At 35.3% G+C, this 27,805-nt stretch overlaps 1 pseudogene; it reads right to left on the bottom strand.

The window, feature by feature from the left end:
- Positions 1-229: 229 nt before the first annotated feature.
- LOC134663647 (sodium/hydrogen exchanger 9B2-like) lies at positions 230-25,806 on the bottom strand (annotated as a pseudogene).
- Positions 25,807-27,805: the final 1,999 nt, after the last annotated feature.

The raw sequence follows: 27,805 nt of genomic DNA, 5'->3' as shown, positions 1-27,805 counted from the left end.
TAAGAATGATGAAATTGTAAATTTTTGGGCTTCATGGTTGACTAGGAAATCCTAAAAACCGTGACCAAAGGGTCAATACTGTAGAAGCAGGTTTCATCTTTTATTTATGAAAAATTCTGCCATTGGACATAATTAAATAATTTGACGAGTAGTTACGACTATTTTTATTTTCTGTGCGACGAGAGAGATACGAAAAAGGAAGGAGAGAGATACGAATAAAATAAAAACAGTAGTCAAGGGGTAGTTTAATATAATTTAAGTTAAAAATCCAAATTACCTTTGTTACTCGTATGTATAACTAAATAAATTTGAAACTATAAATATTTTTGTACCTGCCTAAGGTACAAAAATATTATTCGAAAGTACTTAATGTTTATAAAATATACAAAATTTACAATTTAAACTAACTGTAATGTACACATTAAAAAAAGAAAATGAATTAATTTATAACTCACGATCTAAGTACTTAAACGGACTTTTATCAGGTCCTGTATATCACAAAAAATGAGATAAATACCAAACCTTACTGTTTTGTAATTCTAGCCTGTTAGTGTAAACTTTTCACTTTTTACATAAAAAATGTACATGGTTTAACAGAGGTGGTGAAAATGTAGGTACAAAAAATGCTTTTCATTTCTTATAGTTGTATAGTTTATGATCGTAAAGTTCGATAAAAGTATGCATTACTTTTAGTTACTATGTACAGTATGTACTTAGCCTCTTAGGCATAGGTAGGTACTGTTTATTCTTGTAAGATTATAAATTATGCCCTTCAATCCGGATAGAGCAATCTAAATATGTAGGTGGCAAATAAAATAGATACTTAATTACGAGTAATCACAATTACAAGTATCTTTGTTTGTTGGCATTTTAAGAAAAATTGTATGTAACTATGTATATTTAATTTTTCACATATTATTACAACCACATGGACGTATTCATAGGCGGATCCTGGGGCCTGGATATGGTCTATAATAAATAAGTTTCAATATTTTATTTGCGAAAAAATAACTAGAATATTACCATGTGGCCCCACTGACCATAAAGCTGGATCCACCCCATGACGTACAGTTGATTTTTATTAAGCTGGCCGTTTAGGACTATGAGAGTAATGAGAGCTCATAGTCTTAAACGTTCAGCTTAAAAAATTTCAACCATAACAGCAAATGTTACACGTAATATCAAAAGTAAATTTCAAATGTATATAAGTTACGATTAGGTGCCGTTAAAGTTGGTAAAACAACTACGGGGTAAAACAGTTCTTTAATAGTGACCTTGTTTTATAAAATATGTCACTGTACAGGAAAATAATGTCAATATCACCTTGTTATCATTTTTATGCAAATATGGTACAACAAGGTGATATTAGAAGAATTTTATTTATTTAAATGACACATCTATGGTTGTTTTTGATAACTAAAAGGAGACACATTTCTTGTAATAAGATCCGAGGATCGAAACGGCGTCAGGGATTGTCTGCTGGATGTAACTCTGAAACAACGGATTAGTCATTTTAATACCTTTACATATATAACCAATGGAATGTTTTATATTCCCTTACCCTTAATAACTTATTATAGTAGTGGACCCTATAATGGACGTGGAACCAGTAATGGGACAAAAAAACATAATTCCTCTAAAATAAGTATCTAAAAGTAGTTTATAAACACTGGCTGTATATTATCATAAATAAGACTCCTAGAGCTGTTTCAGTTTGAAGTTTTATTAAATTTGGTTGTTTTTTAAGAAATTGGCGTTAACCTAAAAGTTGTCGTGTCACTGAAAAAAAATACCACTACGAATTCTTAACAACTTGGCTAAGAGAGGTGAGTTAATTTATTAAATTTTAATTAATTAATACTTGATGAAAACTAGAATGTGTTTTGTTAATTGCATTTACCATGAGATAAGGTATACAACACACTATGTTGTGACTCCACAGATGTAAAAAAAATAGTGGTATTTGGCCCAATCCCATTATAGGAGCTGTAAAACTGCATACCTCCTATGATGGGACAATTTACATAATGATGCTTGCCATGCCATAATTTCATGTTTAAACAATACAGAAGTAAAATGTAGTTACAAAATATGTCAATCAGGAGGTATTCTCGGACTTCAGATAAATTAATATCGTTTTCCAAACTTTTATTTAACTTGCCCTGTTAGTTAGTGTGGGTCAAATCTTGGTAGCTGAATTTGAGCCACTTTTCGATTTCCGATTCAGTTGAAATTTTGTGTAAGTACGTAATTAAGTATGCAAATCGGATGATAATGCAATATTATGATAACATGGACCTGATCTGATGATGGAGACAGGAGGTGGCCATGTGAACTTTATCGCAATAAACCGTAACTAATTGTGTTTGGGTATATTAGAATTGTCCCGATGGATCTAATACAATAATAATTGTCTGTGGAAAGAAAAATACATTCAGCGATAAAAGTTTATACCAAAACTTGATTTTTTTGCCATAACTTATTCCCCATTTTAATATTTTATACTGATAGAGCAATGTCCATTATAGGGGGCCCATTACTGGATCCACGTCCATTACCGGGGGCCCATTACTGGAGCTTTGGTGTCCATGACTGGAGAAAAAAGACATAGTTTTAATTTGTTAAGTATGTGGAAACTCATTGCAGTATCTTTGATACAACACGCCTAAAACATGCAAGACGGATAGGACTTTCATCTTTTAACACGCTAAGCGGTAGACCATTTACATGTATAAGGGAAATATCATAAATACTCCAAATTTCCTCTTAAATGTCGCATGACTGGTGCTGTTACTATATATATTTTTTTTTAATTCAATCTTTACAAGAATTGCATTACTAGTTATACTGACTTATGATTTCTTAGTAAATAAACTGCCAAAAACTATTAGAGTCAATATCCATAGATTGAATGTTTTATTACAGAATACCATATTTATACGTGTAGAGTTAAATGATTGATAGGTACATCAGTCAGATAAAAATAATAGATACCCTCAGGAGCAACCCTCGAGTCCTGTGAAAGTAGAATCGGTCCTAAGAGAGTCGTTAGCCCCGACCCTAAAGTCGACGTTATTAGTATTGCAATAACGATGATATTTGAATGTTGCTCCGCAATCTTCTTGTCTTGGGCGCTGCTGGCCTCCCATAGAGAATCTGTAGCCACACGAACCAATACAGCCTGAAAAAATATTTACGTTAAGGGCATATCATTATTGACAATAAGAATTTGAATCTAAATCTTAACAACCTACGCACGGAAACGGGAGAATACAACGAGTTTTTTCGATAGATTGCTGTATACTTTGTATTATCGGTAAGCACGGAAGTCAATAAGTCATTCTGACATATTTACTATTAAATTTGAGAGTAAAAAATACTTTGAAATGGTTATGCTATATTGGTGTTTTGCACAATTTTAAGTGAAGTTGACAAAATATCTTCAGTTAACTAAAAAAGAACATAAGTATCCACCCTTAACATATCTGCAGAACAAGGTATTTAAAAAACCGGGCAAGTGCGAGTCGGCTCGCGCACGAAGGGTTCCGTACCATAATGCAAAAAAAAAAACAAAAAAAAGCAAAAAGAAAACGGTCACCCATCCAAGTACTGACCCCTCCCGACGTTGCTTAACTTTGGTCAAAAATCACGTTTGTTGTATGGGAGCCCTATTTAAATCTTTATTTTATTCTGTTTTTAGTATTTGTTGTTATAGCGGCAACAGAAATACATCATCTGTGAAAATTTCAACTGTCTAGCTATCACGGTTCGTGAGGTACAGCCTGGTGACAGACGGACGGACGGACGGACGGACGGACAGCGAAGTCTTAGTAATAGGGTCCCGTTTTACCCTTTGGGTACGGAACCCTAAAAATGTTGTTAGGATCATGTTTCTTCTTATAAGTACAGATAATCTTAATTGCTTTATTTCTCTAGAGAAATACTTACGCATTATCGGTGTCGATTCTAGATTAGGTAATTAAGGTTTGTTTGTAATGTCATGGCGGACTAGTAAAGGCCTTTGATAACTCTGATGTACCTAAGTGTGTAGTTAAAGAATTAGAATTTTATATGTTTTTTTCTTTGTACTATTTCTATTAGTTAATAATATATTATTATATTTTAAGACGATTAATTAAAAAAAGTATTACAAGCATATATTGTATTTACCAGCGAGTATTTAATATTAAATGCATCATAAAATTGTTAACTGCTTAATTGCCAATTAGTAGGTAAGTCTTCCCTAAAATAACGATGTTGGTACTGTAGAACTCCCTCATAGAATGATAAGAAATGGATTAGCACATTTACTATCATAGTGACGGTGGTGAAAAGTCTCTTATATGTGGCAATGTTTTGCAGATTTAAAAAATATCCATTTAAATTTATTTTAAGCTATCTAGTTAGTACGTCTTAATTTCAAATATTTTGTAACCAAAATAAAAAACCGTGTTTCGATTTGAATTTAAATTTTTTGGCAGTTAGAGAATTTATGAATGGATTTCTGAACAACATACAGATATAACTATTGCAGAGCTATTACTGGCAACGCTTCACCACAAGTAAATAAGAATAAGTCGTCTCTAATGCCGCATAGTTGTTACGAATTAAAATGTAAATATACTATAGACATACTTGCAAATGAGCATAAAACGTTTTGTAAACGGCTGAGCTGTGAGTAAGAAGCGAGTGCCGCATTTAGGGTAACGCGACGATAACGCCGAGGCGCTGCCTTAAGTCCGTACTCAACCCTGCGCAATGCGGTTGAAGTTACGCGTCCTCATCTTTACATACACAAGTTACGCTTGAGGCCATTTATTAAAAAAATGGTTTAAATAGTTTGGAGCCAGAAAACGTAAAATGCTGTTTGCTGCATGCAGCGTATTACTCCTTGGCCTCAAATCATACAAACTTTTTAATGCTCCTAAATACGAAATTTTAATGCTTTTAAACTCTTATAATAATTAAAAAATAGAAAAAAATCAAACGAAGGGGCATTGGGTCAACTTACATTAAAATGTGTACAAATATTTTCTATAATATCAATACGCACTGAGGAAAATAGGTAGGTACTACGTTTATATACACTTATGGAGAAGCGGTTGTCCATACTGTCCGTGTCTGGAGTAAAATTATCTTTCATTATACACGTCGAAAGCATAAAAAAACGTACAGGACATTCAACTATTTACGCGCAAAGCGGTAGAAATTTGACTGATGTATAGGTAGTGAAAGTTCAAAAATAGGAGGGTACTTAAAATTTTCACTTGAATGTCTCATGGTACCGTTACTATAGGTCTTTTTTTTACTATTTAATGATACTATAAATTCTATAAAAAAGACGTGTCCAAAGACACTAGATATCATATGTAAAAATTCGGAAACTTGGTTAAAAGTAGGTAAAACCCGGCAGACAGAAGTTCGAAGTCAATTAAACTGAAGTCAATTGGACGCTAGGCGGTTTATCCCGCACTAGTTAATGAAAAAGATCGCTTAAAAGTTATATTAGGACGGTGACAAGGCTGGCGCGGGGGCGGCGGCGGCGGGCGCGGGCGGGGCATCACTTGACTATGATTAATGAGTTGCACATGTAACTAACGGACCGTTTACCATGTAAATATTGGCCGATCGATTTCCTGAAAATACCCGATTATTGTTAAATATTTATAGGAACATTATGCCGTCATGTTTTAGCAGGAGAGTGAAAGCAACTATACTTTTTGTGTCTATTACATTATATCGTAGCCGCTTTAAGGATCAACAATATTTAAGAGATTTTTATCAGTCTTGCACTGATACTTAACTCCAAAGATATATAATTACATGCCTCTAAGTCGCTGGCAATGTGGCAATAACGTCGGGTAAATATAATTTTGGGACGTTGGCTTGTAAGTAAAGATTTTTGTTAACGCGACGACGACCGAACCGATTAATTTGTGTCTCCTTATAAATTTGTAAATAAATAGAGGGGTGTTAAACTAATAGGAATTGTAGTTTCATTTCATCATATCGGAATTATGTGTATAAATCCACCCATCCTATCTATGTATATATTATAGTAATCCTAAAATAAAGAAACTAATAGAGCAAAATGTCTCTGCTAAATAAATCAAACACGAGAAAGCAAGGATCCTGTATATCTCTTAATACGTTAAACACAACAAATAAATGTAATACATATATATTTCAACATTAATATATTATGCGGATTGAGCAATTAGTAATAAGCACGATTTGTTATAGTAATATTAACGATTACGTCACCTCAACGATAGCTTTGGGTATCCAAGTGACCGCTACGAATAGGCTCTCCTTCACTGATAGGTCTCCGGCAAGGGCTACCAGGAATGCCGTCAGCAACCGTAGAAACAGAGCCAGGAAGATGCAGGCAACTATACGCCCGAATTCTTCTAACGTTATTTGTGATATCTGCATCAAATATCATAATTAAGGTTAATGTGACTAATTCCGTCATAGGGGCTATTCCTTCCACGAGCGTATATTTCTTTGATTTTCCATCGTAGGAAAAAAAAATCATTTGCTTTTGATTGCTGAAACTAAAAGCAATCGCTGCTTAATCGACGAAATTATTAATGTTGTTCATGAGAAAAACGATAGTGGACGGAATATATGACCGAATTAGCCACTATTGACCTTAGATCACAAACTAGTTTAGTTTTTATTAAATATGTTAAGAACGGGTCACTCGCGTATTTTAAAGTGAGCGAGTGACCCGTTCTTCATTTATTTAATATCTCTGTGTCTCACAGAAGTTATGTTATATGAATATTTTAGTGTTTTGTTGAAATACCATCATATTTTATTATGACCACCGTTTAAATATATGAAAATGGTAAAAACAACGCACGAAATAAGTCAACCTAATGTATTAATTAATGATTTTCACACATGGAGCGGAAATGTGAACCATTAAAAGCAAAGAGAGGCAGCGCTCTATTGATGCTCTCGAGATGTTTGAAGTGTACTTATTGCTGGAAAAATCGTGTTGTATACATGGGTCAAACACATTTTAGAAGTAGGTCACTTATTTCTGTAGACAATCCAAAAAAAGTTAAAGGAGCATTCCACGGGCTGTCCCGTTCAAACGCATTTTATTTCCTGTGTTGCGACTTTTTTCTCGGCATTTAAAGCAGGCGATTATATTTCTGTGCATATTTTTGACCATTTGTCATAGAAAAGGAATCTCTTATACCTTTAAATTTTCAGAAACTTCGCGTTTGTACGGGACAACGGTAGACAATTTCATGGAATGCTCCTAAAACTGATACATATATACGTATATGTTGTTTTTCTTAGTTAAGACAAGTACTGAAAAAAAAAACCAACCTATAAGAGTAAAAATTTGCTTCGGATTTCCTTAACTATGCCATGTCTACAGGAAAGACGCGAGCATACTATAAAATGTGTATGACCCAAATACAGATACGGCTATCTATAATCTACGAGTCACGTTTCTTCAGCTACTTCAGCCGTTTACTGGGAAGATGCGATAAAAGCTGGAAAGTTTCATCGTTATTGTACTGAACGCAAAAAAAATTAAAAACAAATCTTTCACAAGATCTCCATAATGTTGTGAGTGTTGTGATAAAGGGTGGTGTTCCACCTGTCCTATGTGTAGTTTGTTTCATGAAAGTGTAATAGATATATAGTAAATTAGATATAGATAGATTTTTTTTTTCACGGGGTGAAATGCGGAAATCCGCAAGCATAACGTAGATGGTCCTATCACCGAATAGGATCCAATTGATGGACCACCATCACCAAATTACTATGTAATCACCAGATTACAAATTAAATAAACACCAAATTCTTCTTTATGGATTCATACACTCGAAGTTCATGGAAAATTATTGAGTATATCTACTAAATTGTTGTTCATAATATTTGCAGAACAAGGATGTTTGCAGAACGGGTGATTTAGGTTGGTAACCAATTTTTATTGACTGGAAAATAAAATGTATTATCCAATTTCTAATACTAATATCGTTTTTAGGGTTCCGTAACTCCAAAAGAAAAAACTGAACCCTCATAGGATCACTCGTGCGTCTGTCTGTCTGTGCGTCAGCCCATTTTCTTCAAAAGTACTGAGCTAATTAAGTTGAAATTTGTTACACATATGTAAATTCGTGATCCAAAGACGTACATCTTACGTAAACAAATGAATTTTAAACACTAAGCCAATTTGGGGGGGGGGGGGATAATTAATAAAATTACATATCAAATGAAAAAACTGTTACGTGTTACATATCAAATGAAAAAACTCATTTTGAAAATCTCAAATATATTTATTTTGTAATTTTGAAATATTTTATACTTAGTTTTAGTCCGGTAAAGGAAATTCACTCGCGTTTTACATATAAAAAAAACTAAACTGTTAATAATTGGGTAATATACGGAATCCTTGGAACGCGAGTTCGACTCGCACTTGGCCGATTTTTGTAAGTGGATATAGTCTCTGTTTGTGTAGGCATCTATTTGGATATTCAAATACCCCTATTTTGCTATCAAAATGGATACAAGGACAGATAATGTGTTAATATCCGCCCCCGGTGCTTTTCTTACATTGTCTCCTGATAGTCATAGATAGAAAAACACTCTGAAAAAATTTCACTATCTAAAACTGTTCTTGAGATAGAACTATCCAGCCAGATAGAGCAGCGACAGACGGACAGAGGGATGGACGGTCTGATGGTCATCGTAATCCCTATTGCCCACCTTCGGGTTCGGAACTAGGGTTAGGTTAGGGGGGTAGGGTTAAACGATAAACACCAAAAGTGACAATCCACCTAGGGGAGGGGATATTTAAAATTAGTAAAGTTATAATTAGTAAAAAGTACTATTACCTCTAAATAGTAGCCACTGAGAGTGAAGAGCATTGGCTCGAGGATTCGCCAGAGGAGCTTGTATACTTCTGATACAGGGTTGTTGTTGATAGGCCAGCCGCGCCGATTCCATCGTGTTGCTGCGGTGACGGCGCACACCATGATAGCAACTCCAGCTAGAGAATACAATACAATACAATACAAATACTCTTTATTCACATATCAAATACTCTTTCTTCAAATATTCTTTATTCTTTTTTTTTTAGAATATTCATAAGAGTAAAATCTATTTAAAAAAAACAACGGGTTGCAAACTCCGGAAGTGCCTGCAGAAGTGAAAACTCAATGACATTGTAACAGTTTTTCGATCAGGTCACGTGTCCGTCTTACGAATTTTCAATTTGTCGAATCTGTCGGTCACGTGACCTGTCGCGAGTTTAAATTTTTTTCCCCATCACAAAAAGAGCACAGCGCCGCTAAAGAAGTATTCACTTAAAAAAATCTAAAGCTGATATGAAATCATCCTTAACATAAGAAATAAAGCCTTTATAAATCGTGTTTAAGCGAATGTGTGATGAAGCTTGTACTAATACCTAAACTTTGCTCGAAGTTTAAGTATTCACTTGATCTCATGCATTTCAATTTCTATTTCTATTATAAAGTCTTGGTGACTAGATTTGCAAGAAAATGCAGCGCCACATACAATAGTAATAGCAAATACATTTCTCAATATGCATGTATCTTGGTAATTTTAATTAATGAAACGCAATGATTGTTGAAGGAAAATGTATTGAAATCGATCTAAAAAAACCAACGGACACGAAAGTCTCATTAATTTATCTATTAGAGTACACTTAGCACTAATGACAAAAAGTTTTTTTAAAATGGTTTTTGATCTTGAGTTTTGGATCTGTGAGTGTGAACTTTTTTTTAAAGTAAACCATACTCGTACCATACAGTCTCTTGACAAAAAAATGGCAGAGAGTTCGTTCCACATCGAGAGTACCTAAATGAATAACTTTGCGCGTGCGAAATATTAACATCGTGTTGATCTAGGTACAGGGTTGCCTGAGAGAGAAGAAAAGTATGACGTAAAGAGAAAGTCGAAGAGAGTTCTAATGTAACCAGCAACCGTACTGGTCGTTGGCTGAAAACTTTCAACCTTTCAATTTAATTACCCCCGTTAGAGCTTCAAATTTAAGGCCCTATCTTCAACGATGTCTGTACCTAAGTGGTATTTTTTTTGTCAATGAATTCATAAGCGCGAATTTTATGTGGTAATCTGTATAAGACAAAATAATACTACTTTTTTAGGGTTCCGTACCTCGACAGGAAAAAATGGAACCCTTATAGGATAGCTCGTGTTTCTGTCTGTCTGTCCATCTGTCACAGCTTATTTTTTATTATTCTCTTCTTCCAAAGCAAAATAAGCGAGCACACAGGATAACGTACTGATATCAGTACCTACATACTTAGAAGGCGGCTATCTAATACATTTAAGTAGATAGTAACTTGGAGCGGCCTTTTTCTTTTTATTTCTAGTAAGATGACTGCGACGACGGTATCCTTTTAGCCCTCGGGCGCAAGGAAAGTGGAGAGATGCAGTTATCTTGCGGATAACGTAGGTGTATATTGTATAAGTAACTTGTGGCCCGATTCGAACTTTAAGATACGTCAAATATTACGACTAGATACGATATGGATTAGGCACGAAACCAATATGTAGGCAGGCAGGTTTGTTAGGTTGCTTCAGATGCCCGAAGGCCAAACTGCCAAATATTGCAGCCCCGCGTAGCGGGTCTCTGTCGACTCACTAGACGCGACAATCGGGCCGATTCTAGATTTCATTCCAATATGATACTGATATCTAATAGCTAAAATTAGACTTGGCCTGAATCATTTTTCCGAGTCACGATATTCCTAGGAACCTAATGATCTGCCTGATTTTACGATCGGCCGCCTACATATATAGTCATGTATCAGCTCACTAGGCATTAAGCTTATCTTGCATTTTATTCTTGGGCGGTACGAGTTTATAACGCTTCATTCCTGGTGTAATACTCTTGATTGAATTCGATTGAAATGAAGGTTGACTAATTATTAAAGTGGCTCTTCGTGCGATGGCATGATTGTCTTTATTTAACATTAATTTTAACGTTATATAACACCAACTGTTAAATTCAGAGCACGAATTTGTCTTAAGGGGCCCATTGATTACCAGTCCGCCGGACGATATCAGCCTGTCAGTTGACCGCAAAAGGCCACACACTAACAGTTTTCTGTCAGTTTTCGGCCTGACGACTTACACAAACTGATCGTGTGTGGCCGCCTGACGATTCCAGTCAGCGCCGACAGATATCCGCCGGACAGTCCGTGGCCTCGAGTCCAGTCAAACACACATGATGAGGTAGCCGGCCGGCGATCGACACACGTTACAGCATTAGTAAATTCTATTTTATTCCTAATACTTAAGAGTTCATAGTCCCTAATAAGCAATATAAGCATACGACTTTTTGTCTTCGAACATCACGGATCCAATACTTAATTCTTTGAGGTTGATATTTGCTTGTAATTTCATACACAATTTACGGCCAGTAGACCTTATTAATCTTAAATACGGTAGGGCTTCTGTCAAATTGAAATAAAATTATTCCGATTGTGCAAACTACATCACCAGATGTCAGTATAAAATTTATACAATTTTAAGGCCTGAATACAACAATGCGAAGGTTGCATGTATCTAGTTTGTCAAGACTTTTCTTTATTTATCATGTTGTTACGTCGCAACTGTTGTTTACTGTCAGTCAAAAATAAATGTCGTAAAGAGAATTATAACATAAACCTTATTTTTACTCTATTAATTTTAAATGTGACATATTGTATTTGCGTGGCTTATATATTCGAAAATACAGACATGATTATTGATTGCTGGAAGTGTAACCGAGAAAAAAAGGAGCAAGCATTCAAAGATTCAAATAGGGAAATTAGCCTCCCAATATTACCTAAAACAGTGGTTAAAATTTTAATAGTTCTCAAGATAACGCCGGGAGGTATACCATCGTTGGCGTTCACGGCAGCTAGCAATGAAAAGACTAGCTATGAAAAATACCTTTATAAGAAAATCGAAAACATAATATCACAATTCTGATTTTTTTCATGACTGACATTCTGCAAAAATTGTGCGATATGATTCTACAGGGTGATTCAGGAGACGTGAGCAGGACTAACACTGCGCATTTCGTAAATTATAAGCAACTGTTTCGTATCAGTATTAGTGAGGTTAACGTTAATTTTGTAGTCATGTTGAAAAAAAAAGTTATTAATTTATTTACGACATGCATGGTCACCCTAAAATTAGAATACCAAACTACCGATATTCTGTGTCAAATTGAATGTCATCACTGTCATCACGGTCTGGTTACTTTTGAAAACTCGTATCTCACCAAGTTTGACAGTTTATTTTCTTCGTAATCAAAATGCTGTCATTACGGTAAAAGAGGTTTTATGTTTATTAATTAGGTTTTGTAGGGTGACCATGATTGTAGAGAATTAAATTTGCCCTCACCAAAAAGTTAAAAAATAGGAAAAAGTGTGGTTGTTTCACCTAAATACTATAGTGATCGATCAATTATCAGTTACTGAGTGTGTAGGATTAGTCCTGCTCACGTTTCATGAATCACCCTGTATAAAGTACGCTATAAAGACACGTGGTAGGAACACTAGCGCAAGTATGGAGATACCTCACCTAACCTAACCGAAGTACCTGCTTAGACAAGAGATAAGATCTATGCCTGAAATTTTTCAGCTACAAGTTGGATCCGAATTATGACAACATTAATTCATTCCGTTTTAAGTTAAAAGAATATCTGGAGCAAACTGTGTTCGGCGTTACAGAGCGTGGCGTGGCGATATTACCTACCTGCAATTCTCCTACTATGTGACTATTATTACAAAAAAAGGATATGGAGTTAGAAGCTGCAAGCGGTGGATTCAACCTACTTTTACTTACACCGGCTCTTATTTAGGTGCTATCTTTGTATACCAAATTGAAAGAAATGAAAATACTTTACTGTTATGTTTTTGTTTTATTCATTCTACTCTTTAAAACCTTTTCTACATAATATTAGGTCCATTTGGGCGGTTTACGAGTGATTTTTTTGTTTGATACCTTGTAATAGGTTTTTATAATTTACAAGAAATCAAACAAAAAAATTACGTACATCACCAGATATAGTAATCCACTTCGTCACCTTTTTCTGGTAGTATTTCGTTTCTGTAACGGTCTGGCGCCCCCTACGCAGAGTTTCGCGTAATATTCCCTATTGATAACCTTCGTCCTTCTCAGATTTGAAAGTCAGTTAGGTAATAAAAGCTTGTAAAATAGTTTCTGGTTGGGCCAGTAATTGACTGGTAAAGAATAACTTAAAACATTAAGTCCACCTTTTGTACCTTTAACTTGTTTTGTGCAATAAAGTATAAAATAATGAAATAAATAAATATTTAAAGTACATCCTATTTTACTAGTAGAAATAATAAATAGGACCAAACAATGGAACTGTTACAATTATAGAGTAGGTAACTACTTTATGCAATCTGTTTAATTACGGAGGCAAACATAAGAAAAACATCAAAATCAAATTTCATGTAACTAATAAAATAACTAAAAAAGTTTCATAATTTCAATTATAGAGGACCTTTGGTTCCAAAGGACCAGAACCAGAAATGAAAAACCTCAATAGTTGCAACCAAAGCTCTAGAGCTTTGGTTGCAACTATTGAGGTTTTTCATTTATCCAAATAACCAATTAACCAGGTTTCACTATAGTAGTAAAATATAGGTTTACATTTTTTGCCTTATTACAAAGGAATAAGGTCCAAAAGTGTAAACATTATCTTTGACGTCGACAGTCCATTTTGAGGAAAAAATTAAACTAGTTGAAAAACACGAAACTGAAGGCTCTCGGCTGACAACAGATGACGGCCAACAGGCCACCGGCCGGCTATCTGATAATGTGTGTGTAAATTGGCCTGCAGGCCACGGACTGTCCGGCAGATATCTGTCGACGCTGACCGGAATCGACGAGCCGTAGTCCGATTTGCCGTCAGTCCAAAATCTGAAATAGAACTGTTAATGTGTGGCCTGCTGCGGTTAACTGACAGGCTAACATCGTCCGGCGAACTGTCAATTTGTAGGGATCTGTCAAAATTATATCAGACTATTGCCGGCAGGCGGCCGTACGGTGGGAAAATGACGACTCGTCTGTAGTCGCAGAGGTGGCAGCAGACCATTGCCGGCCGGCAATAATCGCTTATGTTTGTGGACGTTATTGGTCTAGGACGGCAGGTCGCCCGATAAGGCCAGAGACTGCAGGCGGACTGGTAATCAGTGGGCCCCTTTAGTCTTTACAAACTATTACAATATTTACAATCAATGAACAAATCTATTACACCCTACGCTCCGGGTCGTTCCTAGCGCAGAGGTTGTTCATCGCGGTTCAACGCGGTAACGCGGCAAGCGTGATGGGCACCTTTGCGTCGGGGCGATGCGGGGTTATTTGTGATTAGTTTTTATGGGTTAGTTTAGGTATAGTTGTATTTATAGTTTTAGGTTACCTTACCTGTAATTTATTTATTAGTTCTTAAGTGAAATTATTGTATAATTTATTAAGATCACGAACTAAGTATATCTATGAATAAAACTCTATTTAAATTTAAAAATAAATAAATGAACATCAATCAAATATGTTTGATACTTACCTATCTATAATTTTTAGCAGTTCTGCGTAGACAAATGCTTTGTGAGTTGCTCACTCACTCCACTCAGTTTATATAGATAGACTCTCGTACAATATGTCACTTACACCCCCATGTTGCACAATGTTCTATGTATAATATCCGCATATACATACTTACACGTGCCGCCCCATCCAATATATCCTCCTATGTAGCTGAGTAGAAGACCTCCGGTGAAAATTAACAGACTCCGGATGGTTGGTGCGTAAACATCCTTCTGGTCCGGCAGCAAATCCACCAAAATACCCCACAATACGCCCAGTCCGATACCTACGAATATGGCTAGGAGCGTCTAAAATAAAAAGAAAAATTCTTAACAATGCAATACAAAACTTTTATTTTATTTATAATAAAATTAATAAATTACGTCCAACTGGATTATTTATAAAAAAACATGCAATTGCGGTAAAATTTTAAAATTAGTTTAGCAATGATTTATGTAAATACTTAAAAAAAATTAAGATAGAGAGAGCTTTATTGCATAAAAAATATTTATACACCAAATTTGAATTTTTATTCGGTCATGTTTTATATTCTTATTATTGCGTTTTTTATTTAAACCGTAAACATTTATTAGGGTTTTAATTTTGCCATTTAGACTATGAAACCCTAAAAACGGCTTTAAATTTTTTTAATGTTTATTTTTGCTATAACTTTACAACTGATTAATATTTTGTGATGTGTTTTATCCTTTTTATCTACTTACCGATTTACAGATCATCAAGTGTACTACGAAATACTTATTCCGTTATCAATGCATATCCTACCAAGAAGCAATTGAAACATTATAGTTTCTTATCTTAAAATATCACGTGTATGTACTGTGCATGTAAATATACTTAAGGCCCCGTGGTTCTACTCTCATTAGGTGTAAGCATTATTGGGACGGCTGTGCGTGCCCGGATTCGCGGATATCGTGTTTTAATTTTAACAAAATTAAAAAGTAATCGATGAGTTCAGTCAAAAATACAATTGCGCATTTTTAGAATCTATACGAGTATTAAGCTACATGCATGCCAAGTTTCATGTTTTCTTCCGGATGGGACTACACTTTAAAAAATTGTTAGAGAATAATTAATAACTTTCTGTCATTATATACATCACCTTTACAATTCTGTATGCCAGAGGGGATGCGACGAATATAGCACTATTTATGACGCCAAAAAGTCCTTCAGTGACAGCGGTGTCCAGTCCACCCGCATTGGCCACGAGACTCGCCACCTGGTTCTTAGTGCCTAAGCCTCGCCCATGAAATGCCATGGCGGTGGGTACTATTACAGCTGGAGATACAGACGATAATATGGCACCTAGGTGGAGACCTATGAGGTGGTATATTGGTATTAGATACCCAGTAGGTGTTAATAATTTAAGAGCGTCACCCCAGCATCATGAGGAAGCAATAAATTTAAAATAGTTAGACGGACAAAAACAGCGGGCTTAAATAAATAACAATAAGTTCAAGCGAAACCATAGAAACAAGTGCAAGGGTAATTTATAGCTTCGAAGAAACTACAGAAAGCTACGCAATTCAACGTTTATACTAGCTTTCACTGGGAGAGATAAAGGGCCGTCACTGTACACAACGGTAAACTAATCTAGAACCTCAACACATGACCCTAAGGTCTACAATACGATACGCAGCAGTATCTACCTTGGTTTATTCGAATGTTTCAGACGACATGTGCGAAACATCCCCTGGCCTGCGCTTGCGGCGCCTACGAGGCACTTTGACATTCTTATGCGGGCGCGAGATAGAGCAACGCTGGCTCCATGTGCGGGAGGAAGACAACAAATCCTGAGCGATCAACTTCGGACGGGACGTCGCGACAAACGGGGTGTGCAGACACTTGTAGCGAGAATGTATTTTATTCACTGTTAATAAAGTCGACCCTAGGTTAAGTAGAGATAAGCTAGTATGGTAAAGGTTTTTCGCTAAGAACAGGGGATGAAGGAGGGACACTGAGATTCGAGACACCAAAGAGGACGGCGCGACCATTAGATTTGCTCTTGCTATGAAATATCGCCAAGTGTTACCTAACTTTGTAAAGTAAATTATATTTAATCCTGTATAAAACCAGATCTAGAATCAGTGGTTCCGGTTGGGCAGTATAATCCAGTTAAGTACCTAACATTAGGCCAAGAGTTAATAATGCTACCTGCCAAACTATATTACGAGTATTTAAAGGTGACATTCTATAATTATATACAATGAGTTCGACTCTCATTATTGTTAATACATATGGTTAAACACATCTATAGAATCAGGGATTCAAGTTCCCGCAGATAATTTGATGTAAATGAATTGTCAATGGAAATATGTACTGATATTGTATTATGCAGTTGAGTGTTACAGACTAATTTTAACATGTGCATGTTAAGCCGTCATCCGCAATTATGCTGTGTATACTGTTTTGGAAATTACTAGTAGATTGTTAATTGTTATTGTTAGACAACTGAAACTTGTAAGCACCAATGTATCTAGACATTACAATTTTGATTATTAATGGTCGAGCCAAGGTTTTCCTGGGTTTTTCCTGGTTCGACGAGTTTACATACATATTGTTCCCAGGATGGTATGTGCGTTAGTTATTGTCATTGTTTAAAGACTTCATCAAATTCTGGTAATAGTTCGAGCAATAAAAGGCATAGGTTGCACTTCACATTTGGATTACCACAGTGTAAATATTACTTATTGAGTTTAGATCCAAACACAAATAATTAACTTCTAGGCACCTAATGCCTTATATAACTTTTCATAGGAACGCACTATACCATACAAATTTGCGATAATAAATTCAAGTATATAAATCGCCATGCGCATTTTCCTTACAAACACCCCAAAGTAGTTCAGACCGTTTATATGACAGTAAATGCATCTAGTTTCTCTCTTTATGATCCAACGATTTAGAATGGTACATTTAATCAACCCCATATACCATCTCACGTGGTGCCGTGGCGCAGGATCTAGATTTTGTGTCTAAATTAAACTACACAAAAAAGACACAACTAGAAAAAGAACCTTAAAAAAAAAAATCAAACACAACGTAGGAAACATTAAATTTATTAAATTAATATGACGATCACTAAAATATATTTACATACTTGAGAACGGTCTGAGAGGGGTATCAGGTTACCTAGAGTGCTAATAGACTCCAGTTGAAAACCATTATTAGTGTGAGTTTTTTAAGGTTTGACAATTAAAAATATCCAAGACAGTATACCTACTTATATGTCATTGAATTTTATTTTGTGTGTGTTTTGTGTACAGTGACGTAGATATTTTGTGCTAAATTGAGAGCTAAATAGTCTTTTGTAATACAAGTTTTATTTGATTAGGTTAGACTATGGTTTAAAATTCGCCTTGAAGGTTGCAAATAGGCGCGAAGCAGGTACCAAACAACGGAGAACAATAGGACCAGAAGGTTTCCTTGGGCAGTTCAAGATTAGATAGCGTAGTACGAATGCCGTTGTAGGAATATCGACCATAGGACGTAATATAATAGAGTTATTGATGGCGAGATGTGACAGGTGTGGTATTTTATTTAAAGCGGAGAGTGAGATAATATTTAGATCGAGTTTTAATGCCGTCGAATAAATAATAACTCATATAATAATTATCAAGTTAATAATGTGCGAGCTTCTGTAGCGAAGGACTTTACCGTTATAATAAGAAAGTAAATTCGGTTGTAATAAGATTTACGAGGTTACGTAAATTATGTAAAGATCTAGTAGAGTTACTGTTGATGCATTTGTTAGAGTTGAGAAACTTAGCGGAAACCGGATAATAGTGCAAAACTGAGTAGTTTTCGCTTGTGAATTTATGACGAACGCGATGTATAATCCATTTGAAAGATCATGTAGTATTGTATGTATGTATGTCACAGAAAGATTTACCGTTTAAAATTATAGGTTTATACGCACCTATTGTTTTATATATCTTTTTATAATCAGAAGTACACAAAGTAAATATTTATTTCAATTGATGTTGTTCCACGTAAAATGTGTTTATATATTTGCTATTGAACATGAATATTAATTGTTGAAAATGAACTTATCAATTATGATTGCCCGTTTAAATAGTCCATGGTAGTAATTCTACAGATGACACTAATTTAAATTGTTTTACGTCGGGAGGGTTTGGGAATCAAGTAAAGCTGTCATTAGCGAGGTTGAACAGACAATATTAGAAAATTTACATTTGACATTATGTGCCTGGCTTTAATAAACAACTAGATTTGATCTCAGGTAGAAAAGCTTTCATGTATACTGGCAGTTATGACGCGGAATTGGAGGGAGTCTAACCGGATGGGGATAACCTCTGAGGACGCAATTTGCTGGGCTTTCTTTTGTTCCTGGAACACAATTATATTTGGATATTTTATCTTTTATTGAGGCTTGTAATTTGTACACATTAGAAGGGATGCTTCGACGTTACTACGTCAAGAAGAATAGGGACTCGATTAATTGCCAGTATAGACCAAGGTTATACGGCTTGCGTAGGATACCCTGTGCCCACACAAATTGAAGCGCTGAGGGTCAGCACTGGCCATAAAAAAAAAAAACAAACTGGTACCATTTAACATCAAATACTATCACAAACCAACATAGTGCACTTGTGCACTTGCTGACCCTCCATATGAAAAGGCTACGTAGCAATCACACATATTACTGGAGCCAGGCCCTAACGTGGGTGGTGCAAACGGGATCAATTCTAGAAGTTTTGGCGTTATGGATGACGGACCCGGTCTAGTCAATCAAACCTATCGTCATTTACACTTAGGAGCGACTGTTCTTGCGCCCCTCCTCTGTTGGACGCAACAGACCCAGGGAATTAAACACTCTCGTACTAGACGAACGATATTTATAGCAGTGCATGTTCCGCTCCATGAGGAAATGACTCTGTAACGTGTGGCCAGGCCATTGTCTGTTCGAACTATTATTTTTTTTGGAGAAAAAAAAATCAGGTAACTTACTAAAATTTTAAAGCCATATTACATTTATAGAAAACTCTATTATAACAATATTTAAAGACTCCTAAGAATACATTTAACAAAGGGGTTTTGATATCATGACAGTAATCGAATAAATGAAGGAAAGTAAATTTTACTATACCACAAGATATAGTATATCTTATCAATTGCAATCTTACCATAATTTGGATAATATGGACACGGGAAAGTTTGTTTTAGATGCAGTTTTAAGTTTTATGGGGCGAGATCTCTTGACAAAAATACAGGCGTTAGTATCAGTAAATGTAAACATGATGGGTAAATAGTTAATAACAGAAATGAATGGGAATTATATTATAACCAGCAAACTAATTGTAATATGTGTGAACTTAGTATGAAAAATCTCTGGCCAGAGTATTGCGTGATTTTGAAAGGAGTGGACGAATGCAACTTAGAATCTTGAGAGGTAGTGAGTGAATATTACGATTGTTTGATGACGAATGAGTCAAGGGATCTCGTTATTATAAACTGTAACTTACGGGCTCGGCAATTTTTCTTAATTAATTTATAATTATATAAACGCATTAGTGTCGAACATACAGCTGTAATTAAATTTCATTATCACATAGGAACAACGTTCAAAGATACGTAATGACTTACATAGACAGGTAGCGACTTCAAGAGTACCTACGAAAATTATTAGTTATTTAAAATAAGTATTAAATGCTAGTAGCAGTAGCAGCAATTGACCTCTCCATAGTCAGGTAGCCACACAAAGATAGGCGCCGGTGCTAGAGCTTTATTTATTTGTTTACTGCCCACTAATACAATTCCCATAATAGACCGTTGTTAAAGAAAGACAATGCTCACTTATGTACGAGTGGACTGGGGTTAGTTTTTTTAAACCGAGACAGTTATTTGAGGGGAGAGATAAGTTACCAATATCCTCTGTTGTTCTACATAGTTTGTGTAGAAGACCAAAAGGGAACGATGTTGTTTTGGTCATCTACCCAGAGAGGGGTGTGAGGTGGTATATTGGTATTAGATACCCAGTAGGTGTTAATAATTTAAGAGCGTCACCCCAGCATCATGAGGAAGCAATAAATTTAAAATAGTTAGACGGACAAAAACAGCGGGCTTAAATAAATAACAATAAGTTCAAGCGAAACCATAGAAACAAGTGCAAGGGTAATTTATAGCTTCGAAGAAACTACAGAAAGCTACGCAATTCAACGTTTATACTAGCTTTCACTGGGAGAGATAAAGGGCCGTCACTGTACACAACGGTAAACTAATCTAGAACCTCAACACATGACCCTAAGGTCTACAATACGATACGCAGCAGTATCTACCTTGGTTTATTCGAATGTTTCAGACGACATGTGCGAAACATCCCCTGGCCTGCGCTTGCGGCGCCTACGAGGCACTTTGACATTCTTATGCGGGCGCGAGATAGAGCAACGCTGGCTCCATGTGCGGGAGGAAGACAACAAATCCTGAGCGATCAACTTCGGACGGGACGTCGCGACAAACGGGGTGTGCAGACACTTGTAGCGAGAATGTATTTTATTCACTGTTAATAAAGTCGACCCTAGGTTAAGTAGAGATAAGCTAGTATGGTAAAGGTTTTTCGCTAAGAACAGGGGATGAAGGAGGGACACTGAGATTCGAGACACCAAAGAGGACGGCGCGACCATTAGATTTGCTCTTGCTATGAAATATCGCCAAGTGTTACCTAACTTTGTAAAGTAAATTATATTTAATCCTGTATAAAACCAGATCTAGAATCAGTGGTTCCGGTTGGGCAGTATAATCCAGTTAAGTACCTAACATTAGGCCAAGAGTTAATAATGCTACCTGCCAAACTATATTACGAGTATTTAAAGGTGACATTCTATAATTATATACAATGAGTTCGACTCTCATTATTGTTAATACATATGGTTAAACACATCTATAGAATCAGGGATTCAAGTTCCCGCAGATAATTTGATGTAAATGAATTGTCAATGGAAATATGTACTGATATTGTATTATGCAGTTGAGTGTTACAGACTAATTTTAACATGTGCATGTTAAGCCGTCATCCGCAATTATGCTGTGTATACTGTTTTGGAAATTACTAGTAGATTGTTAATTGTTATTGTTAGACAACTGAAACTTGTAAGCACCAATGTATCTAGACATTACAATTTTGATTATTAATGGTCGAGCCAAGGTTTTCCTGGGTTTTTCCTGGTTCGACGAGTTTACATACATATTGTTCCCAGGATGGTATGTGCGTTAGTTATTGTCATTGTTTAAAGACTTCATCAAATTCTGGTAATAGTTCGAGCAATAAAAGGCATAGGTTGCACTTCACATTTGGATTACCACAGTGTAAATATTACTTATTGAGTTTAGATCCAAACACAAATAATTAACTTCTAGGCACCTAATGCCTTATATAACTTTTCATAGGAACGCACTATACCATACAAATTTGCGATAATAAATTCAAGTATATAAATCGCCATGCGCATTTTCCTTACAAACACCCCAAAGTAGTTCAGACCGTTTATATGACAGTAAATGCATCTAGTTTCTCTCTTTATGATCCAACGATTTAGAATGGTACATTTAATCAACCCCAAATACCATCTCACCTAGAAGAGAACATTTGATTTAATTTGATCTGTACAGATAGTTATGATGGTCGTTCTTGTCTACGTGATAGCGTGATAAAACGATATCCCTCACTTTCAATCGCGCTCTGTTAAAAAATGTACAGATATTTTGTCGCGTCGATAAAGCCATCCATACGAATAATAGGCCTGCTGGTTATAAATATTCCCGATATTCTATTCACGGATAGTTATCTGACGTCTGCGTAAGGCTTTCGCAGACGTCAGATAAAACGTTCACATCGAGGTTAAAATTATTGTGTACAACATAGCAATGCAGGTACCATATACATAATTATTTTTGTTTACTGATAGTCCCTATGCGACCATTCCGGATTGAGGTCGCAAACAATTAAGTCTCTATTATATTAATTATGACCTACCTACTAAAAGTAGAAACGACTACGTTTACTATCATCACCTTGAGTTTGAAGGTTGCCCTTATAAGAATTAGTTTTAACACAGGGCAATTTGTTATTTAGATACATACAAAATATACTAGACATATCAAGTAGCTAAATTGTTTGTATTATCTATACACACGAACTCACCCCAATACCAAGGATATTTGAGAAGCACATGGGCGAAGACGGCAGTAGACAAACACTCCACGATCCAGGGTTGCCAATGAGAAAACTTTTACCGAATTATATTTAATATATTCCCAGTTCCAGCTGAGAGGCCCCTTCGACAAGATAATCACGGGATAAATCCGTCTGAAACAAAAGAATCTCATGAAGCACTCCTACTCGCAGCATAAACCCCGAAAATTGATTCCTACAGGCGGTTACCGAGATCCGAATTAATTGTTTAAGCATTCGAGAAAATAAAACCTTTTCTATTCTTTTATGGGGAAATGAAAAGTACTTTTGTTGATTGGATTTTTAATTAGCACTCTTAAGTACCTATTCCCTAAAGTGGAATTGTTTTCCTGCCGTAAACAAATCCGAAGAAAACATAATTGGGTATGAATGAAAATGTTGGGATGAGCTGTTTATATAAAATATTAGTAGGTACTTTTTGATTCGATTATATTTGAAGTCCATTAATAAGTTTATCATTTTCATTCTTAAGTAGATACGTATTCCTTCAACCTTACCTTAAATGATAATCCAATGCATCCGCGGCAGGATTTTGTAAATAGTTCTCCGTTCCCAAGTTTCTATACAATGCGCCGATTAATGTCATTCCTACGACGGGGTTCAGGGTGGTGTATCTCTCCAGAGAGTGGCCAGTGATGTACCCCGCCGCCACCACGGCAGCCATCTTGAACAGATACCCGCCTGGGAGCACGGCATCTCGCAATAAAAACCACGAGCTCCCCCACAATGTCACTCCTGAAATATTTCATGTAATATACATTCTACTCACGCCGTCGCTGGAGTTATTTTTGCTATAAACAATTCTGGATGTTATAGTGACACACTAGATTTAAACATTTCTACAGAGGTCCACAAACTATCAGCAATTCTTACATTACTTTTAAGTAAAAATATAACTATAACCTACTGATTGTAAATATTTCGAAAGTAATTATTTTCGTTGTCTTGTTTCTGATCACTCTGTCTGGCTCCTTTTTTGTCTTTTATCAATTAAATAATAAAAGTTGAGTTCTATTGCATGTTTTTCTTGCTGTAGATTATAATTATCTGGAGAAAAAATAAAAAACTGAATTTCGCCCCATACAAAAAGATTCACACCGTCACATTTTCGGTGACAAAAAACAAGACAACGAAAATACTTTTGACCAATTTCCATATGTTCTATAGTTCATTACAACATGTTGATTATCTATATATATATCCTAATTTCGTCTGATCAGATCAATCACCGTTAAATAACATTTATAGAAATTTGCTAAATCAATTACAAATATGAATATAGACATGGCATATTTCTGACAACTGTTTAAAATTTCATGGCAAAAGTTTTTTCTGTTACAAAGAAACATTTAAGGACTTACCGCATATGAAAACACCCAGGTATTGTTTCAGCTCCGACGCAGAAGGGGCCGCATTGACTAGCATTCCAGAACTGCCTTTACTTGCATTGTTAGTTTGCCCGCTCCTAAAATGTACTTACTAGGTACATTATACAAATAAATATTCAATGCCTAGTTACCTCAAGATACTACAAAAGAAATAAGTATGTACCTAATGATTGTAAATTTAACTACTAATAATTGAAAAATAAGTTCAGCTTATAAGGAACTAAATATGTTAATATACTATTTATTAAATTTGTAAATACCTATAATGCAAGCTAATACTTACTCACGTTTTGGAGCATTCCATCTCAAAACATGTCGCGTTATTATTCTGCGTTACATTGGCGGTTCGTTTGCCTGCAAGTTATTACAGTTATTCGATCTAGATTCGTTATATATTGATAATTGATATTCGCTCAACATTAACGCAAAACAAAATTGTTATTTGCACGAAACAGTTGTTTATGTATGTTCTAGTAAGTACATATTGCTAATAAGGAGCCTGATTCAGATTTCAGATTTATCAACTAGTGACAGTTTTGATCTTGTTTCGAAACGACCTTGAAGAACGCTGACTATGTGGTCATGCGAAATGAATTGAGAGTCGTGCGTAAAATGCGCGCCAACCATCAAGGTCGTATCATAACCAGTTCAAAACCATAACAAGTTCTTAAAACTGAATCGGGCTCCAGGTCTCATAATTTTAGGTTTGTATGGTTTTATATAATTTATATTTTAGGCCAAAATACGTGTTTTGACTTCACAAATTGACTTGTCTAGGTTTATATAGGAACCGAAAATTACTTTATATTATTTTATATTGTATTGTGTAAGCCTTGGCTTATACGAAAATTGAACAAAATAAAAGTACCTACCTTGTATCAAAATAATGTGACTTGCCCGAAATTTGCCTTAACCATATCAATATCGATTGACAGTTGACTGGGGATATCGCAAATTCATATATTTAAAGTGGTCATATTTTTATAAGCCACCATTCATTAAAAAAAAAACTTTGAATATTTTTCATTTGGTTTGAGTTTAATCATTGATCACATTTTGCAAACGAATGCTATACACAATACAAATAAAACATACTTACTAAAAAGCTATCGCTTCAAACACACACGATATTCGTGGCTCTATGAAAATGCTTTTACTTAAAGCTCTTCAATAGAAAGTGCCGATTATTTTACAGCTCCTAGTCGCAATAAATAAGTACGTAAAGAGATACTTGCCAGTTTTACGACTATCGCCACTCATCTTCTCCGACTTCGAACCGTTTCGTACATACTCTATCACTGGCGTCACACACACTAATAAATACTTTGTATAATACTTATTAATCACTCAAGATCACAACAACTCAACTCAGTATTGTCCGTCTCTAACCCGTCAGTATAACCGTGTGATCTCGTTTAACGTCCTTCTAATAATAAATTTCGTCGCATGCGCACTGTGTTCAATTGCCATAATTGAAAATACATTAATCACTTGATGTCGAAGTCATCAAGTGAGGCGACACAATTGAAGTAGTTTTGAAAACAGGAAAGAAAGTTATTCAACATGACGTGTGACACGTAAGGCGCGAGGTTAGTATGTGTGTTGCCTTGTAGGACAGATTAATGCAACACTGCACACATTCATATTATACCCAACTGTACCTTTACTAGTTTTACTTAAGTTTTCGTTTTTAAAATGTGTAAATTTTGTTTTATAGATTTGTTACATAACAACCTTTACCGATATGTTTATAGTAGGTACGCGGGTCCACTCAAGACCGGGCAAAGTGGAGAAGATTGGGCACGAAATCGGACCCTAATGTTAGACCGGGAAAACGCTAGGTTGAAAAAAATACCGGTCCATTTATTAATACATATATGTAACCTTTAAGTAGGTATTAAATAGGTTAAAGATTAAATAAAATAATTCTCATTCTAATATAGATATATGTAAGTATTATAAATGTAAAAGTAACTCTATCCGTCTGTTACCTCTTCAAACTGCTGAACTGATCGATGAAATCTGATCTGGAGATAGTTTGAGGACATAGGAAAGTTTTTCTCAACCATTCATCATCATTTCACGCAGGCAAAGTCGCGGGCAGAATTTTGTAATTCAAAATTAAATTACTTTAATGGAAATATTCTGTTTTTTTTTTTATAGTATCTAGAAACACTAATATAAATTAAAAACTGGAATAAATGTCATATACGAAAGAAAAACTGACTAACGAGTCGCTTTTTGAATATTGAGCGCTCGATTTCGTCTCTCGAAAATCTGTAGAAAACGGCGAATTGATATTTTTGAAATACGAGCAATAGTGTGGAGATTTATTGAAAGGTGCCACACGTAATCGAGCGCTCGAAATTAAATAATCGGCCCCCAGTGGGTACCGGGGCTGGAATCGAATCAGCGTCCTCTGCAGTCGCAGCAGATGCGTAAGATATTGGGGCAAACTGCCGAATCCGACATCGACACAAGAGTAGACGATTCAATGGAGCTGGTTCTAATACAAACAATATACAAACAATACAAACAATATTTATTTGGTAGCATACAATGTTTAGGTAATGGGCTAGTATTTTTTTTCAAAGTATTGTAAATACTTGTATTAAGAGAATACCGCTCTTCCACTATAGGTAATTTACAGTTTCTTTTAATGCTATTACATTAGTTAGGTTAGGGTAGAAATTTACAATTACTATTACAATTTAACATTAAACTTAAAATTACAATATCATGCAATATAAATATTAGACTAAAAACTAATGTTAGAAGAAAATTTTATACAAGCAATACCAGTTTATTTTCTGAACAGTAGTCCAGCGACTAGTGTACGAAATAGGTAGGTAACAATAATGATAAAACAATTTGATATAATTAAATTATTAATTAATATGAGAATGAGTATGTGCACGCGCACTCGGGCGAGTGTGTGTGTGTGTGTGTGTGTGTGTATAAGTGTATGTATGAGTGATTGATTTGAAATGATTAGATTAACTTTTAGATATTATATTCTCTATGTCATTATAAGTTTTACATTTTAACCATTTTAATACTTTATTTTTACACTCGAAATGGGATGAAGAATAAATATCTATATATTTATTTATGAAGTTATATAGGTAGGCAGATTGTGTAGTTTGTTGCCTCCTAGCAAATGCAGTTTTTACTGTCGGAACGATTAAAACATTACTATTCTTCCTGCGTGAGGTTTGTGGTTGAGGCTTATACTCGGTATTTTTATGAGTTTTTAGTATGAGCTGAAGTACATAGAGTTTTCGTACTGACAATTGGTCACAGGTAATATAAAGGTCGCTAGTTGGGAATGTGTAGGGTTTAAACAACATAACTTTCAAGCTCTAGGAACTTAGTTTTGGTAGCACCGCCCCAAACAGTAATGCAATAGGTGAGTACTGATTGCACAAGTGATACCGTAACATCGGGGTACTTTGTCCCAAAATCAAGATACTTTTTACTTTTCGTTTGAGCACTTCAATTTTAATCGTATTATGACACTTTTATAGTCAAAGGTATTTAACTGTGGGTATAATCAACTCATGCACAT

Source organism: Cydia fagiglandana, chromosome 4 (assembly GCF_963556715.1).
Source record: "Cydia fagiglandana chromosome 4, ilCydFagi1.1, whole genome shotgun sequence".
NCBI lineage: Eukaryota > Metazoa > Arthropoda > Insecta > Lepidoptera > Tortricidae > Cydia > Cydia fagiglandana.
Note: the sequence above shows the minus strand (reverse complement) of the source record. Positions and strands in the feature narration are given on the sequence as shown.